The 17,094-nt window shown below is 50.7% G+C and overlaps 1 protein-coding gene across 1 annotated transcript in view; it reads right to left on the bottom strand.

Annotated features, from left to right (window-relative positions):
- FCHSD1 (FCH and double SH3 domains 1) overlaps positions 1-17,094 on the bottom strand; it is a 582,795-nt gene that overhangs the window by 185,526 nt on the left and 380,175 nt on the right. The gene's annotated exons all lie outside the window — the stretch shown is intronic.

Below are 17,094 nucleotides of genomic sequence, written 5' to 3'. Positions count from 1 at the left end.
GGCCTATGTACAGCACCTCTTGTTGACAATATTGTAACTTTTCTTTGTCAACCTTATATCCTTTCTCAGCCAATATAGTCAGAAGCTGGATAGAATCGCGCCTGCATTGTCTGTGAACGTCATCCAGATACTGCAAAACACTGTCAACTGTAATGTTGCCCAGGTGCATTTGCAAGACTCGGTTGAAAATGGATGGGGACTCACAGTACCCCTGCGGCAACCTCATACTTTTTATGCACATTTGTCTGAACGTGAAGGGCATCAGATCTTGTGAGTCACGGTGCAGCGGGATTGAGAAAAAAGGATTTTTCAAATCAATCACTGTGAAGTATTTCGCCTCGATCAGTATGTTACACAAGATCGTAGATGGATTAGGGACTATAGGGAACTGGGCTTCAACAATATCGTTTAATGCTCTTAAATCTTGGATTAAATGCCGCCACAACCCTCCCTTTGATTTCTTGACGGGGAACATCACCGTATTGCAGGGTGATTCTGACGTCACGAGGATGCCCTGCTCCATCATGGCTGAAATTGTCTTTGCATTCCCTTCATCCGCTCTCTGGACATGGGATATGGTCATGACCTTGGTAAAATTACTCCTGGTTTCAATTTAATTTTCACTTCTCCTGCTTCTTTGAGGAGGCCTATGTCATAGGGTCCTGTAGTCCATACCGAGACAGGCACCTGGGCCATATCGTCATCAAAGTATGTGGGGCATATCAGTGTCAACATCATTTCTGTGGCACTTCCGGTGATCATTTTGACCCAAAATATGAGACTTACTTCCACTCTTGTCTCTTCTGAGTCAGGGTGTTCTTCGAACAGATCATCATTGGTGATGTCAGTCACCCGGTACCCTGCTTCAATGGCGATAATTGCACACCATTGTCTGCCTTCATCATCGTACTCTTCGACCATTACTACCTTCCCTCGTACTGCTGCGATATGTATCGATAAGGGAAATACTTGTCCCTCTTCTTCATGCATAGGTATTCTTGGTCTGATTCGAAACTCATCAGGGGTTCTCATAGTTCTATCTGCGAGGCCTGGCAATCCCGCCATAAGCACACGCACGCCATATGCGATGACTTCCGGTTCTAATGGTATAGCTCTCATGGCTATACATCCGGAGTACGCTCATACATTAGAATAATGCATTCCTGGAGTGGAGCATACTATGCCCTCTTCTGTGAACGATATAGTCATATTGAACTTTGTTATTAAATCTCGACCCAAAATGTTTACTGGGGTCTGGCGTGAATATAACAAGGGCATATTCAACTCGGATTCCCCCACAGAGACTGGGAGATTGTCCGTAAAGGGAACTCTACTGTGAGCTTCTGTAAAACTCTGAGTGTGTATGGCCTGGCCGGACAAGGAAAACTTGCCTTCTCGTATGCACGAGCGTGTTGCACTCGTGTCAACCAAGAAGGAATATTCTTTCCCCCCTATGACGACATTTACCCTGGGCTCCCTGTTAGGGTCTGGTGTCACTGATGGGATAGAACACATCAGGGTTCCCAGCAAGCTGTCCTATTTCATGTACAAGTTCGGACCACTGTATACTTGTGGATTTCCTTCTTTTCCAGGGTTGACTCCCCCCCTGGAGTTAGTGCCCTGCGACATTTGTGGTGGTGCCTGTTGGGATTGCCCTTGTGGCAAATTCCTCATATTCGAGGGTTGAACCCCTTGTGGCGTACCTTGCTGCAAACCTAGCGCCTGCAGGTGCACTGCGTGATTCTGTGCACCATCTTGTTGTGGGACGGCAGGCTGATTCACCATGCCTGTTTCCATCCCTTGGCCATTTTGCCACATGTCTTGGCTTCTGCACACGCACGCCACATGTCCTGTCATTCAACACAGCCAACACACTGGCGGTGGTCGGGCCATCTGTCCATTTGGCGTAGCTGGACTGCCCATCTGCGCGTTCTGAAAGCCATCTTGATTATTCTGAAAACCTCCCTGATTACTTTGAAATCCTCCCTGATTACTCTGCCATCCTCTTCCTCTAAATCCCCTACCCCTCTGGTAAAAACCCGCGCTACCCTGGTTATTTTGCAATGGGTTAGTTGCTTGCTGCGCGCTTGGCTCAGCGGGGTTTGTCAGCATGGCTCCCTCCAGAGCATACTTTGAGAGTTTCTTTTGCACCAGTTTCGCTTCCTTACCTTTATGAGTTGCCTCCTTTTTTCGGTTCTTTTCTTGCAACAATCTACAGTAGTGTGCAATTGTCAACTGTATTTCGGCCCATGGTTTAGCTTCTACTCCTACCAATTTCTTGAGCTGTTTCTGCACCGGTTCTGGCAACCCTTGGAACAATATATGGTAGAATACAGGGATAGATTTCGTCCAAGATTCATGCGTTTCGAGCACCCACGCGTCTTGAAAATTCTGGATATAAATCAAGGGATCCTCTGACTCTTTCATTTTTCAAGTCATTATAGCTCCCATATCGGAAGTGTCTGGGTACAGCACTCGTAGCGCTTTCCACACTGCTGCTCTACAATTATTAAATGGTGCTCCGTCATGGGTAGTGTTAGTTATGGTTACCCCAGGGTACCCAGCCTGCTTCCATACATTGTCTGCTCTCTCACCCAGTATGGCGATCAGGAGACCTTTAATGTCCCCTATAGCCAATGTGACACCCACCCCCTGTAATTTTTTCTAACTCGCGTATCCATTTCCCGGCTCCCGGAGTTAGCTTTGGAAGCTTGTTTTTCAAGTTCTCTCGATCCATGTGTGGCCATGGGATATATTGTGGTCTTGTGCCCCCTTTTCTAGCAGCGGGAACTGAAATGCGCAGTCTTCCTTCTCTTACCCCAAAGCTCACCTGTCTATCGCGGGGGTAGCTTTCCCGCATCGCCGTCTACCTGGCAATGTCCTTAATCTGTCTACATAGGCAGGTGCTGGTTCCCCCCTCTGACCGCAGGGTATTCCCTCATGTTGGCCAGGCTACGCGGCGAACTCTGATGCCCTCGCTAGTGTCTGACCATCGTACCCCTTGGTCCATTGGGAGCAGCTACTCACACCGTCTCCCTTCTTCGTGTGTCTCGTCCTCCGTTTCCCAGTTGACGCAACTCCTTACATCTTCTTCATTCTTACTAATTTCTAGCCTATCCACTGACAGTCCCCTGCTCCCACTACTTCAGGTGACATCCTCAGTGTCATACAGCTGAGTGCTTTCCAAGCGCTCATCTTCCCTTCCCCCTTGGGAAATATGTTCCAGCCCCATTTCATCGTATATTTTATCAATCGTTTCCCCAATGCTTCTGGTGTCGAAGTCATCTTCAATGTTTGCCCCATTCGTGCCTGATATTGACTCATTTGCAGGGAAGAATTCTTCGATGTCTTCCCATTCTACAACAGGATTGGGTTTTTTAACTTCCCGCTCCAAATATTCAAGATCCCGTGCCCTCTGTCTATGTTTGCATTCTATATCACCATCAAATTCCTTGCGCTTCCTTGCTTCTTCTCTAGTCTTATCTTCTTCCCTTCTCCTTTCAATTCTAGGTTCCTTTGCCCTTCTAATTTCCTCATCTTCCTTCTTCCAACCTTTGCTGATTCTGTCTGTACTGGTCATAGGCTGCCTTCTGTTTGTGATCTAGCTGTTTTTCATGCTCTTCGCAATATAGCTGTTGTCGCCTCAGCCTATCTTTCTTTTTTGTTCTCTCGTCTCTCATTTCCTTTTCCTTCTCTTTTTACCTTCTCTGTGACTCATCAGACTTCTCTCTTGGCATTATACTATCACTTCCTTTACCATCAAGTTTCAACAATATATGTCCTCCCATCATTCGTCTTTTGAGAATGCTATCTCATAAGTCTGCCTTCGCTTCCCTTCCATTTCTTTCTCTCTCTCTCCTTAACGAGGGGTGTACTAATCTGTGTCTGGTCTTTCCTTTCCTCATCGCGTCTCTCCTGGTCCCTCGGGACTGCGGAGGTAAGATTAATTTTCTGCTCCTTCTCCTTGATTTCGTCACTACTGTACGTAGGTGACTCATACGCAGGGTTGCTGTACCCTGTAGCTGCCTTAAGCTCTCTTAACGGGTAGAGTCCCTCTGACTTACTTCCCTTGATTTCTGGCTCAGGCGGGGCTGGTGGCGCGGTAGGCGTCTCACCCCCCTCTGTGCATACGTTTAGTATCCAATCTGCAGGAGGCTCTTCCTCCTTTGGCTGTTCAAACATTTTCCACAGTTCTAGAACAGCAAGATGTTTCTCCAGTTTCTTGCCTGTGTATGTGGCATGCAGATAAGTCGTCATATGCTGTAAGGCGGCTTTAGATAAAGACCTGTTCTGTGGCCACGGCATAAACATTTTGTGGGCGGTACCCTTTACCCACTCCGCACTTTACTTCTTAAACTTTAGTGCGTGTTTGGGTAACTGCTTGCACAAATGGGCAAGTGGGGTAACCTCCTCCAGTCTCAGATTTCGTTACCAACACTATTTTATGCAATTTTCACACATCCCACAGTATGAGCAAGCACCAAATACGCAAGCTCCAATCCAACCTTTCCCGCCCAAATTCTATATCAATTTACTCAAGAACATTGATTCATTGGCAATTCCCTCTAAATTACGTAATCGCGTAATGCCCAAACTTAATTTCAAACCATCAACGATACAGTTCTTTGCATTTGACATATAACAGGACACGCATGACAGACATTTGGCAGACTAGACGGACACCAGCTGGACACACATATACCTGCCTTCTAATCAATACCCCGACATGGGGTTTAAACAAACCCCTTTAGTGCCGTCTTTAATTGTCACCGTAGTCTAATCGTCCCCAACTTATGTGGGCTCTGAGTTCACGTTTCTTCTGACCGCTGTATTAAAGCGCAGGAACAAGGCGAATCCTGTTACTTTTTTCTCTCGGGTGCCCTCCCGGTAACCTACTTTTTCTTTCGGGTGTCCTCCTGGTAACCTGACTTTTTCCTCTCGGGTGTCCTCCCGGTAACCTTATTTTTTCCTCTCGGGTGTCCTTCCAGTAACCTTACTTTTTCCTCTCGGGTGTCCTCCCGGTAACCTTACTTTTTATCCCTTATACTAGAGTCATTAACCCCTTATATATATGCAGTCTTCTCGACTTCTGAATATTTTTATTTTCTCTGCCACCCTCCGTTACCTTTCCCTTACTTGTTCTAATGCCTACAAGACATTTGCCAAAGTAATGAGTTTATTGTTTCACTCACCACTCCCATCTTTTCCTCTCTGGAACTTCGGGATCACCGCCCCTCCTTTTTCCCGCCTCTTGAGGTCTTTTCGTCCGATCCGCTGCCCATGGCAATGAGAAGGGTTATGCTTGGAAAGGCAGGTTCCTTCAGACTGTCAAGTGACTCCAATCAAACACTCCCACTAAGTCAGGGCCTTGTCTGGGATTGCTCAAGGGAAGCCCTTATTTATATATTTTTATGACAAGTTATACTCTGGATGATAAACCCTTATATAACGCCCCTCTCTTTGAATCTCCTGACCTCACTGAGCCAAGAAGTAGGTTTGTTTTGCAATTTAAAAGATTTATTGGAAAAATTAAACAATATATATATATATCACACTTTTGTAATAAATTAATATTTGATATCACACTTAGGCATATGAATATAATGTTGATCGACAATAGATAATCTGGCACTAGCACACTTCTTTACAATCAATGAGGAGTTAGTATAGGAAGGATAAGGTAGCAGAAAATACTTTTATTGTTTCAAGGAAAGCAACGAGGGAAAAATGCAGCACAGAAATAAACTTGATATGATTTCAACAAAAGATAATATGATCACTTTTTCTTTGACAATTCCCTCCCCCCCTATGCAAGATAAGGAGATGGAAGGAGAGCACACAATTCTCAGGAATACAAATGCAATACAAATTTCCAGTTACCCCCAGCAAGCTTAGAGGAAAACAGGTATGATTTTAAAGCAGGCAAGATCCTTTTAAATGTGGTGGCAATGAAGTGAAAAATATGCTGAAAATGCTTTTAATTCCCTCTAGAGGTTCAGGGTGAGTGAGAGATACTTTAAATCAGTTCAGGTCAGCCCTACCAATGATTCAGGGATGGTTATCAGGTTGAAAACGGGATTCAGTAATGGAAGCAAAAGACAGATATTTTTACACGTGGTTGAAATGAAGCAAACTGTCAATTTGCGGCACTTTTTTCCGAGTGCGTCGATCGCGATTACGGAGGAACTATGAGGAGCAGCAAGTCGGTTTTAGGCTTGTTGGAAAGCTTAGAATCTTAGCTTTAAAATAAAAGTTAGAACTTGCTTGAAACGGTTCAAGATATACGGACGATTTAGTGGAGGTAGATTTTCAGAAATGAAATTACAGTTTCAGAATGACAGATGCACTTGGAAGGTTTGAATCAACAGGATGGACACACGATTCCTTATGATGCAGTTCTAATAGGTTAAAATAGTTTGAATTAGATTATCTTAAACTAAGAGATTGGTTTTGCACAGTTTTGGCTGAGTACTCACACTATGAATTTGAAACAGGCCGTCAGGGTCTGATCAGCAGGTTTGGACTGGACTCCTGGCGGGTGGTTCTGAAGTCACAGCTCTCTGGGTCAGCTCTGCTCTGCACTTCAGAGCAGTCTGGTGTGGGTCTCTCTGGTTCTGGTCTCTCTGGATACAGCACTGCTTTCTGGGTCTGCTACCAGTTCTGGCAAAGGTTCTTGGCAAATAATCCAACAGCTCGCCCGGCTGTAGAATAGTTTGGTTGGATTGCTGGATTCTGAAGGCCTGCTGAGAAGAGTTCTCTGCTTGTGGGTTAGGCCTTTGCTTTAAGTTCTGTAGTCTATCTGGAGTCTAAGTTCTGGATGTTCCTTCTAGATGTTGTGTGGTCTGGCAAAATGCTCCGCAAGAAAATGGAAAAATGAATCTCTTGCCTGTCCAAGCAGTCTCTTTTTATGTGTTTTGAAAGTGGGTGGGTCGGCTCATTCTTCATGCCCAACCCTCTCATGATTTGATAGGTCAAGGATTCTCTGTGACCTGATTTGAGAAGGGATAGTGTGTCAGAGTGAGTCAGAGTCATACAGTCTATTGAAGAAACGCCCCTTTGCTTTTACTTAGAAAATTAATTTTTCATAACTAACAGGTTTCCCAGATACACGTGTCATTGAAATTGCATACACATTTCACAGATTGATTTAAGATACACTCTCGCCCAACTCTGATCCCCCTCAGAGCCTGTGTTCATAAATGGCAACATTTTGTGCTTTTTAGTGACTTTCGCCATATTGGTTTTTCCTCAAAATTTACACAGACCTGCACCCCTTCCCTGAGCATTTTACTGGAAATTACTATGGCCCTCATTACGACCCTGGCGGAATTCGGAAAACGATGGCGGAAATGCAATACCGCCATCGAATAGCGCTCGGTGCGACTATGACCCGTCACCGCAAAGTACGATGCCATTAGCGACACCGTAGTGAACGCCAACGCTAACTGCACCAAGCACGCGCGCGCGCGCCATGCCAAACCGTAAACACCACCATGGCGCAACGGTACGCCAATTCCGACCCCAGCGGACATGTACCTAACGCCATCAAGCATGGCGGAATGCACCATACCGCCATGGTGAGAAGTACGGCATCGCGAATCAACCGTAAACGGCCCCACTGACTGCCCGTACACCGCTCCCTGCCCACAAAGTACAACTCCCCGTAGGTGCAACGAAGCCACAATGCAACCAGTGAAATGCACAAGTCACCCATGCATGCCAACGAACAAATGGACCCCAAGAGGGGCCAATGGGAGCTGCAGGGCACAGATGGCACGAATACAGACGCCATCCCAATGGACATGACCACAGTCCCCCACCAAGAAACGCACGCAAACACAGGCACCTGTGACCAGCAATATTCCGAAAATCACAACATTCCACCAGTCCACCTGGCTGACCGGCATCTGTCACACAAAACCCAATCCCCCGCCCCTGAGCATGACAACATTCAAACTGTCATATTGGCAGCCCCCATCCCTGACCTCACGGGCTTCGTAGGCAAACGCGCCCAGTACAGGACCACGCAACAAAACTCCGAAGCTGGAACCCAATGCAGATCCCCTCACAATACATCGCTCCCCAAATAGGAATATGCCACATCACTTGCGAAGAAGAACGCTACACGGCCCATATCAGAATAGAATTTTAATGCACATCAATATCACCAAGCCCATACAGCCATCAGGCCATGAACTCCAAAACACATTTCACCATTGTGGGCTGCATCCGCAAGAAATGACCAGCCACTACTCGTGTGACGCCCTGTTCCCTCATGGTACACAGAGCCACATACACGTACGAAAAGGCAACATGGAAGCGCACAGAACCGCAGGGCCGTCCCAATGGGGAGGCACTAGTCCAGCTGAAAGGCCGAAATGTTGCTCCGAGCCACCAGTACTGCGTAAGGGCATGTGGCCCATTGGCGATCGTCCCATAAGATCGTAATGCTGCTCCACTGATTAACACGAAGCAGCAGGTGTCGGGAGTAAAATCCATCTGCAGGAGTGGCATACAGATGGCAGTGGCAAAAGGGGAGGAGATACCTGTCAACCGAAAGAAAAGAAACAGAATAGAATGGCCATCAGAACTACATTCGAACAACTCACATCAATGATCACACTAGATCCACAGCCATATGCATGCAAGCCCACTCCAAAGGATCATCACCACCCCAAAACCACTTGCGAATCATAACTATCTATATCGAGGTGAAAACACCATCACAAACGAGTGTACCTGTGCATGCGCCTGTGAAAACAGAATCCTTCAGATGGGATTGGTAACGTGCATGGACACAAGTGTCTGAAGGCGCGTCGAGACAGGGAGGGCTCAACAAGGCCAGATAGACGATGGTCCCACTATGGCAGCCCTGCATCACATAGCGCAGGGGGGGCGGACAGATCCCAAGAAGCCCTGTACATGGCAAACACTGTATCAAATCACCTGCCCATGCATCCATTCATCATTCCCTCATCCCGTAATGAAAACGCCTGAATATTTACTCACATAACATTAGAAATATCCATTGAGTCTGTGCGTTATGCAGCCTGCAAAATCCACAGTGCCCCAGCACGTAATTCCAGTCTAGTGAAGTAACATGTATTTGGGAACGTCCTGCCTTATCGTCCACTACGCAATTGCGCATCCCATACTATTCATATCAATCATAGCATTCTCGCCATGGCCCCTGTCCCAAGGACATTGAACAATAGAACGTTATATTTGCAGTCAGACCTGTGGGCATCTCCTCGCCGCTAGCTGAAAACCGAAAGCGCCGCCCTTCGAATTCCTCATTTGCAACATCACGTCGAAGAGGCATCTGTGGCCGTTTGAAAACACTAATTAATCCATCGAGTGCGGCTGTGTGTGAAAATGGCAACTGCCTTCACCCACGAATGGGACGCCCCGCCCGTCGTTGCAACTCGGTACAGTGATGAATGAGGGCCCACCGTTACTCGAGTACTACGTTCCACTGACCCTTCACAACTCTGTTCGCGACTGCACAGATAGTATGTGAAACAATGGGACCACAACAGAATGTACATATCAACCAATGTTACACGGCCATCGGGTACAAATACAAGATTGCAATAGCAAGATGCCATTCCACGAATTGCAGCGTTGTGCGCGGGACGTGCTCGGCCGAAGGGGAGAGCAGTTTGCACAGGTGGAATGAATCACCACAGGTGGAGGCCATTCAGCCTGGAAACACATAAATTGCACACCCAGTCTCCTCCCACACCCACTCCGAAATGCTACCGGCAGGACTCGCGATGTTGGCCCTGGGGGACCTGATAGCACTGCAAGTACTCCAACTCCAAGAAGAAGACGAACACCAACTACAACCGGCCGCACGGAGGAGACGCAGGAGGAGGAGGAGGCCAAGGCAGGGCCAGCAAGGGCCGCCAGCACAGCCACTACCACCACGCAGGCAGCCCGCAATCCCACGCCTCCGAGCACATCCGTTCAACCTCACTGATGAGCAGATCCACACCCTCTACCGTCTGGACCGGGACACCATAACCGCCATTGTGGACATGACACAGGCTGACCTTGTCAGCATGATAGATAGCCCAACCGCCATCCCACCCCTACTGAAGGTGGTGTCTGTACTCCACTTCCTGGCCACAGGCACCTACCAGCACACAGTCGGACAGTTGCATGGCATTTCTCAGCCACTGTTCTCACGGACACTATTGCAAGTGCTCGATGCCCTTCTGCAGCACGCAGACGACTACATCTCTCTACCACGCTCGGAGCAGGAAATTACCAACACAAAAGTGGGATTCCATGCACTTGGCGGCATACCGGGTTGCATTGGTGCCATCGACTGCACCCATGTTGAATTGGTCGTCCCACATGCCATGGAGGCCCAGTACCGCAACCGAAAACAATTTCATTCCCTGAATGTACAAATGGTGTGTGACTCCAACAGGATCATTACTCATTGTTGTGCCCGATTCCCTGGATCAACCCATGATTCTATGGTCTTGAGGAACTCTACAATACCACGCTACATGGAGCGACACGCAGGGAACAGATCCTGGCTACTCGGTGAGTCTCATTACATGCATGATAATGTGGGGTATGTGATTCGGCAATGACCTGGCAGGAAGGGGGGGGGGGTGTGCGTACGTAGCAATGGCATTCCACATCATACGTTTCTCGTCCACATACAGGTGATGCTGGATATCCACTGAAGAGATGGCTCCTCACACCAGTCCGGAACCCACGGGACCAGCATGAGGAGGACTACAACCATGCCCACTCACGTACCCGTGTAGTCAATGAACAGGCATTCGGCCTACTGAAGGGTCGTTTCCGCTGCCTCAGCAGGTCTGGCGGGGCACTCCTGTACCGCCATGAGAAGGTTGCAAAGATGGTGATGGCATGTGTCATGCTCCACAACATGTGCGTACGTAGAAATGTGCCCATGCCCCCTGACGCAGAACTGCAAGCACCTGAAGATGGTCATGATGAGGGTGGGGATGTGGCAGCACCTCAAGGAGTCTGCGAGGCACCGGAGGCCCGTGACATTCGTCAGCATCTCATTGATGCATGCTTCTAGCACTCACGCCTGGTGGCTGATACATGGACACGGGATGCGTGGCACTGTGTGTGTCTGGTACATGCACAATATGGACTGTACGCCTATAATGGCCTAGTACACAAAGATCAATGTCCACACATCTCATTGGTTGATCGTGCACTTTTTATGGCATATGTGATATCATGTTGTACACCCTATCGACCCGCCACCCAAGTGAGCCCAACACACCCCCTCCACCCTCCCACCTCCCCCCCGAACACCAGTGTCCAAAGATGCTCATCGTCCGTGGGCAGTCGCTATTGCAAGCCCCCTCTGCGGGTATCAGGGGCACCCCTGCCTGTGGAGCGCAGGTTCCTCCCAGATCTACGTTGGGGGCTGCCCTGGACGGAACTTGCAACGGATGATGTCTCTGCCTGCTCACGTCCATGCATGTCCCTAAGGGTTTGCGAGAGCTCAGTGAGCACACGGCGCACTGCGGCAAGTTCACCACATACGTCTTTGGACGTCGCATGCAGTTCCCCCCTCAGGCTCTCTGTGCCTCTCTCCATTTGGACTCTCAGGCTCTCGGTGCTACTCTCCATTTGTGCCCTTAGTGTCTCTGTGCCACTCTCCATTTGTGCCCTAAGTGTCTCAGTTGATGTTTCTATGTCTGCCTTAGTGCCCCCACATTCATCGGCATGGTCCTTGAGGAGCGTGGCCAGTTGCTGCTGTTGCACGATTAACTGGTCGAGGGACTGTTGCCTCTGCTGGGCCATGGCCATTTGCGGGGGTGTCACAGAGGGGCTGTTGTCCTCATGTTGCCCTGCCACAGGGCTTGTGGGGGATGGCCAGTCGTCGTCTTGTGGGTGCCCCTGCGTGGTATCCTCATGTGGTACGGGATGGAACAGACAGGGGGATTGGGACAGGTCATGGATGGATCTGACTTCGACATCCCCGTCTTCTGTGTCGGAGCATGCTGCCATCAATGGGGTGTCACCTATGGTGCTGCTGCCACCGGAGGCAGTGCCTTCTGTGGCATCCGTTGGGGGGACCTGTGGTGGTGGTGTTGTGGCCATGCTGGCTGCTGGGGTGCCTGTTGATGTTCCCTCCTGTGTGCTGCCACCTGATTTGTGCTGCTGCCGTGTCTTGATGCGTGCAGCTGAGGTGGAGGGTCTTTGGCCGTCGGTCTTGGCCCTCTTTGCAGGTGTGCTGGTAGGGGTGTCCTGCAGCTCGTCGTTTGGATCGGACCCTGTGGTGGAGTAAAGGAGGGCGAGGGTTATTGGTGGGTCTGTGGGAATTGGAATGGCAATGTATCACATGCATTGGGGTGGTACCTGAGGGTGATTTGGGTCGGGGCCTTGGAGGTGCTTCCATTTGTGTGTGGAGTGAGGGTGCAGTTGTTTGGCAGCCTGCAGTTAGGGTGTGCCTGCTGCACGTGTAGTGCGTGTTTTAGGGGTTTTTAATTATTTATGTATTTATTGTGGGTTTTAACGTGCGCTATCAGGCCAATGTGTGTGGACGTTCTCCTGGACATGTGTTTCTGTTGCACTATGGGGACACATGGTGCTTCGAATGGATGGACTTTGTGGATTTAGCATTGTTTCATTAGGCCCACCTACCTGATTCTTCGGATGTCTGCACTCCTTTCTCCATCCCTCCGACTCCCTCTATGCTCTCCATTCCGATGGTGGAGGCACAGATTTCTTCCCAGGGGGTCAGCTTGATTGGTGATTCCGACCCTCCCCCGGTGGCTGTGGCAATGTTGCGGTTGGCAGAGAGTATGCTGCGGACGCGTATCCGCAGGTCGTCCCATCGCTTGCGGCATTGCTGTGGGGTGCGGGGTGCGGTCCCCACCGCACTTACCCGCTGTGCCACCAGAGCCCATATGGCCTTCTTGTTTGCGAGTGCCGTCCTGGTCATTTGCGTGGAGAAGACGACGGCAGCATTCTCCTGGAGGGTCTCTGTTAGCACGGTGAGTTCCTCACGGGAGAAGTGGACCTGCCGCTTGCGGTCGCACGCTTTCTTCGCTACTTTTCCCATTTTTCTTGGTTTCGCTAGGGTGGATGACGGGTTGGGTTGTGTCTCAGGGTGGTGATTTTAGTGGTTGTGTGGTTTTAGTGGTTTTATAGGTGTACGGCGGGTTGTTTCCCGTTCCGGGCCCGTGTTTTATCTTCCGTTTCCGTATATTTCCGGTCACCGTACTTTACGGTAGGCGCACACTGCGGTGTCCGCTGTGATGGGTGGCGGTATTGCACCTAGGGCGCCGTACGGCGGCGGTGTGGGCCGTTTTGGGGTCATTTCCGCCATCGCGGACTTTGCACTTCCGCCATGCCGTGGTGCTCGTGCCCGATGGGTCGGAATGGGCCGCACTTTGCTCCTTCTTGCAATGGCGGAAACGCTATTTACGCTGTGGCGGTCCGGTCAGTCACTTTCCGCCAGGGTCGTAATGAGGGCCAACATGAGGGCGCCCTAGGTGCAATACCGCCACCCATCACAGCGGACACCGCAGTGTGCGCCTACCGTAAAGTACGGTGACCGGAAATATACGGAAACGGAAGATAAAACACGGGCCCGGAACGGGAAACAACCCGCCGTACACTTATAAAACCACTAAAACCACACAACCACTAAAATCACCACCCTGAGACACAACCCAACCCGTCATCCACCCTAGCGAAACCAAGAAAAATGGGAAAAGTAGCGAAGAAAGCGTGCGACCGCAAGCGGCAGGTCCACTTCTCCCGTGAGGAACTCACCGTGCTAACAGAGACCCTCCAGGAGAATGCTGCCGTCGTCTTCTCCACGCAAATGACCAGGACGGCACTCGCAAACAAGAAGGCCATATGGGCTCTGGTGGCACAGCGGGTAAGTGCGGTGGGGACCGCACCCCGCACCCCACAGCAATGCCGCAAGCGATGGGACGACCTGCGGATACGCGTCCGCAGCATACTCTCTGCCAACCGCAACATTGCCACAGCCACCGGGGGAGGGTCGGAATCACCAATCAAGCTGACCCCCTGGGAAGAAATCTGTGCCTCCACCATCGGAATGGAGAGCATAGAGGGAGTCGGAGGGATGGAGAAAGGAGTGCAGACATCCGAAGAATCAGGTAGGTGGGCCTAATGAAACAATGCTAAATCCACAAAGTCCATCCATTCGAAGCACCATGTGTCCCCATAGTGCAACAGAAACACATGTCCAGGAGAACGTCCACACACATTGGCCTGATAGCGCACGTTAAAACCCACAATAAATACATAAATAATTAAAAACCCCTAAAACACGCACTACACGTGCAGCAGGCACACCCTAACTGCAGGCTGCCAAACAACTGCACCCTCACTCCACACACAAATGGAAGCACCTCCAAGGCCCCGACCCAAATCACCCTCAGGTACCACCCCAATGCATGTGATACATTGCCATTCCAATTCCCACAGACCCACCAATAACCCTCGCCCTCCTTTACTCCACCACAGGGTCCGATCCAAACGACGAGCTGCAGGACACCCCTACCAGCACACCTGCAAAGAGGGCCAAGACCGACGGCCAAAGACCCTCCACCTCAGCTGCACGCATCAAGACACGGCAGCAGCACAAATCAGGTGGCAGCACACAGGAGGGAACATCAACAGGCACCCCAGCAGCCAGCATGGCCACAACACCACCACCACAGGTCCCCCCAACGGATGCCACAGAAGGCACTGCCTCCGGTGGCAGCAGCACCATAGGTGACACCCCATTGATGGCAGCATGCTCCGACACAGAAGACGGGGATGTCGAAGTCAGATCCATCCATGACCTGTCCCAATCCCCCTGTCTGTTCCATCCCGTACCACATGAGGATACCACGCAGGGGCACCCACAAGACGACGACTGGCCATCCCCCACAAGCCCTGTGGCAGGGCAACATGAGGACAACAGCCCCTCTGTGACACCCCCGCAAATGGCCATGGCCCAGCAGAGGCAACAGTCCCTCGACCAGTTAATCGTGCAACAGCAGCAACTGGCCACGCTCCTCAAGGACCATGCCGATGAATGTGGGGGCACTAAGGCAGACATAGAAACATCAACTGAGACACTTAGGGCACAAATGGAGAGTGGCACAGAGACACTAAGGGCACAAATGGAGAGTAGCACCGAGAGCCTGAGAGTCCAAATGGAGAGAAGCACAGAGAGCCTGAGGGGGGAACTGCATGCGACGTCCAAAGACGTATGTGGTGAACTTGCCGCAGTGCGCCGTGTGCTCACTGAGCTCTCGCAAACCCTTAGGGACATGCATGGACGTGAGCAGGCAGAGACATCATCCGTTGCAAGTTCCGTCCAGGGCAGCCCCCAACGTAGATCTGGGAGGAACCTGCGCTCCACAGGCAGGGGTGCCCCTGATACCCGCAGAGGGGGCTTGCAATAGCGACTGCCCACGGACGATGAGCATCTTTGGACACTGGTGTTCGGGGGGGAGGTGGGAGGGTGGAGGGGGTGTGTTGGGCTCACTTGGGTGGCGGGTCGATAGGGTGTACAACATGATATCACATATGCCATAAAAAGTGCACGATCAACCAATGAGATGTGTGGACATTGATCTTTGTGTACTAGGCCATTATAGGCGTACAGTCCATATTGTGCATGTACCAGACACACACAGTGCCACGCATCCCGTGTCCATGTATCAGCCACCAGGCGTGAGTGCTAGAAGCATGCATCAATGAGATGCTGACGAATGTCACGGGCCTCCGGTGCCTCGCAGACTCCTTGAGGTGCTGCCACATCCCCACCCTCATCATGACCATCTTCAGGTGCTTGCAGTTCTGCGTCAGGGGGCATGGGCACATTTCTACGTACGCACATGTTGTGGAGCATGACACATGCCATCACCATCTTTGCAACCTTCTCATGGCGGTACAGGAGTGCCCCGCCAGACCTGCTGAGGCAGCGGAAACGACCCTTCAGTAGGCCGAATGCCTGTTCATTGACTACACGGGTACGTGAGTGGGCATGGTTGTAGTCCTCCTCATGCTGGTCCCGTGGGTTCCGGACTGGTGTGAGGAGCCATCTCTTCAGTGGATATCCAGCATCACCTGTATGTGGACGAGAAACGTATGATGTGGAATGCCATTGCTACGTACGCACACCCCCCCCCCTTCCTGCCAGGTCATTGCCGAATCACATACCCCACATTATCATGCATGTAATGAGACTCACCGAGTAGCCAGGATCTGTTCCCTGCGTGTCGCTCCATGTAGCGTGGTATTGTAGAGTTCCTCAAGACCATAGAATCATGGGTTGATCCAGGGAATCGGGCACAACAATGAGTAATGATCCTGTTGGAGTCACACACCATTTGTACATTCAGGGAATGAAATTGTTTTCGGTTGCGGTACTGGGCCTCCATGGCATGTGGGACGACCAATTCAACATGGGTGCAGTCGATGGCACCAATGCAACCCGGTATGCCACCAAGTGCATGGAATCCCACTTTTGTGTTGGTAATTTCCTGCTCCGAGCGTGGTAGAGAGATGTAGTCGTCTGCGTGCTGCAGGAGGGCATCGAGCACTTGCAATAGTGTCCGTGAGAACAGTGGCTGAGAAATGCCATGCAACTGTCCGACTGTGTGCTGGTAGGTGCCTGTGGCCAGGAAGTGGAGTACAGACACCACCTTCAGTAGGGGTGGGATGGCGGTTGGGCTATCTATCATGCTGACAAGGTCAGCCTGTGTCATGTCCACAATGGCGGTTATGGTGTCCCGGTCCAGACGGTAGAGGGTGTGGATCTGCTCATCAGTGAGGTTGAACGGATGTGCTCAGAGGCGTGGGATTGCGGGCTGCCTGCGTGGTGGTAGTGGCTGTGCTGGCGGCCCTTGCTGGCCCTGCCTTGGCCTCCTCCTCCTCCTGCGTCTCCTCCGTGCGGCCGGTTGTAGTTGGTGTTCGTCTTCTTCTTGGAGTTGGAGTACTTGCAGTGCTATCAGGTCCCCCAGGGCCAACATCGCGAGTCCTGCCGGTAGCATTTCGGAGTGGGTGTGGGAGGAGACTGGGTGTGCAATTTATGTGTTTCCAGGCTGAATG

The sequence above is a fragment of the Ambystoma mexicanum genome, chromosome 3q, assembly GCF_040938575.1.
Source record: "Ambystoma mexicanum isolate Mex_15411 chromosome 3q, UKY_AmexF1_1, whole genome shotgun sequence".
Taxonomy (NCBI): domain Eukaryota; kingdom Metazoa; phylum Chordata; class Amphibia; order Caudata; family Ambystomatidae; genus Ambystoma; species Ambystoma mexicanum.
Note: the sequence above shows the minus strand (reverse complement) of the source record. Positions and strands in the feature narration are given on the sequence as shown.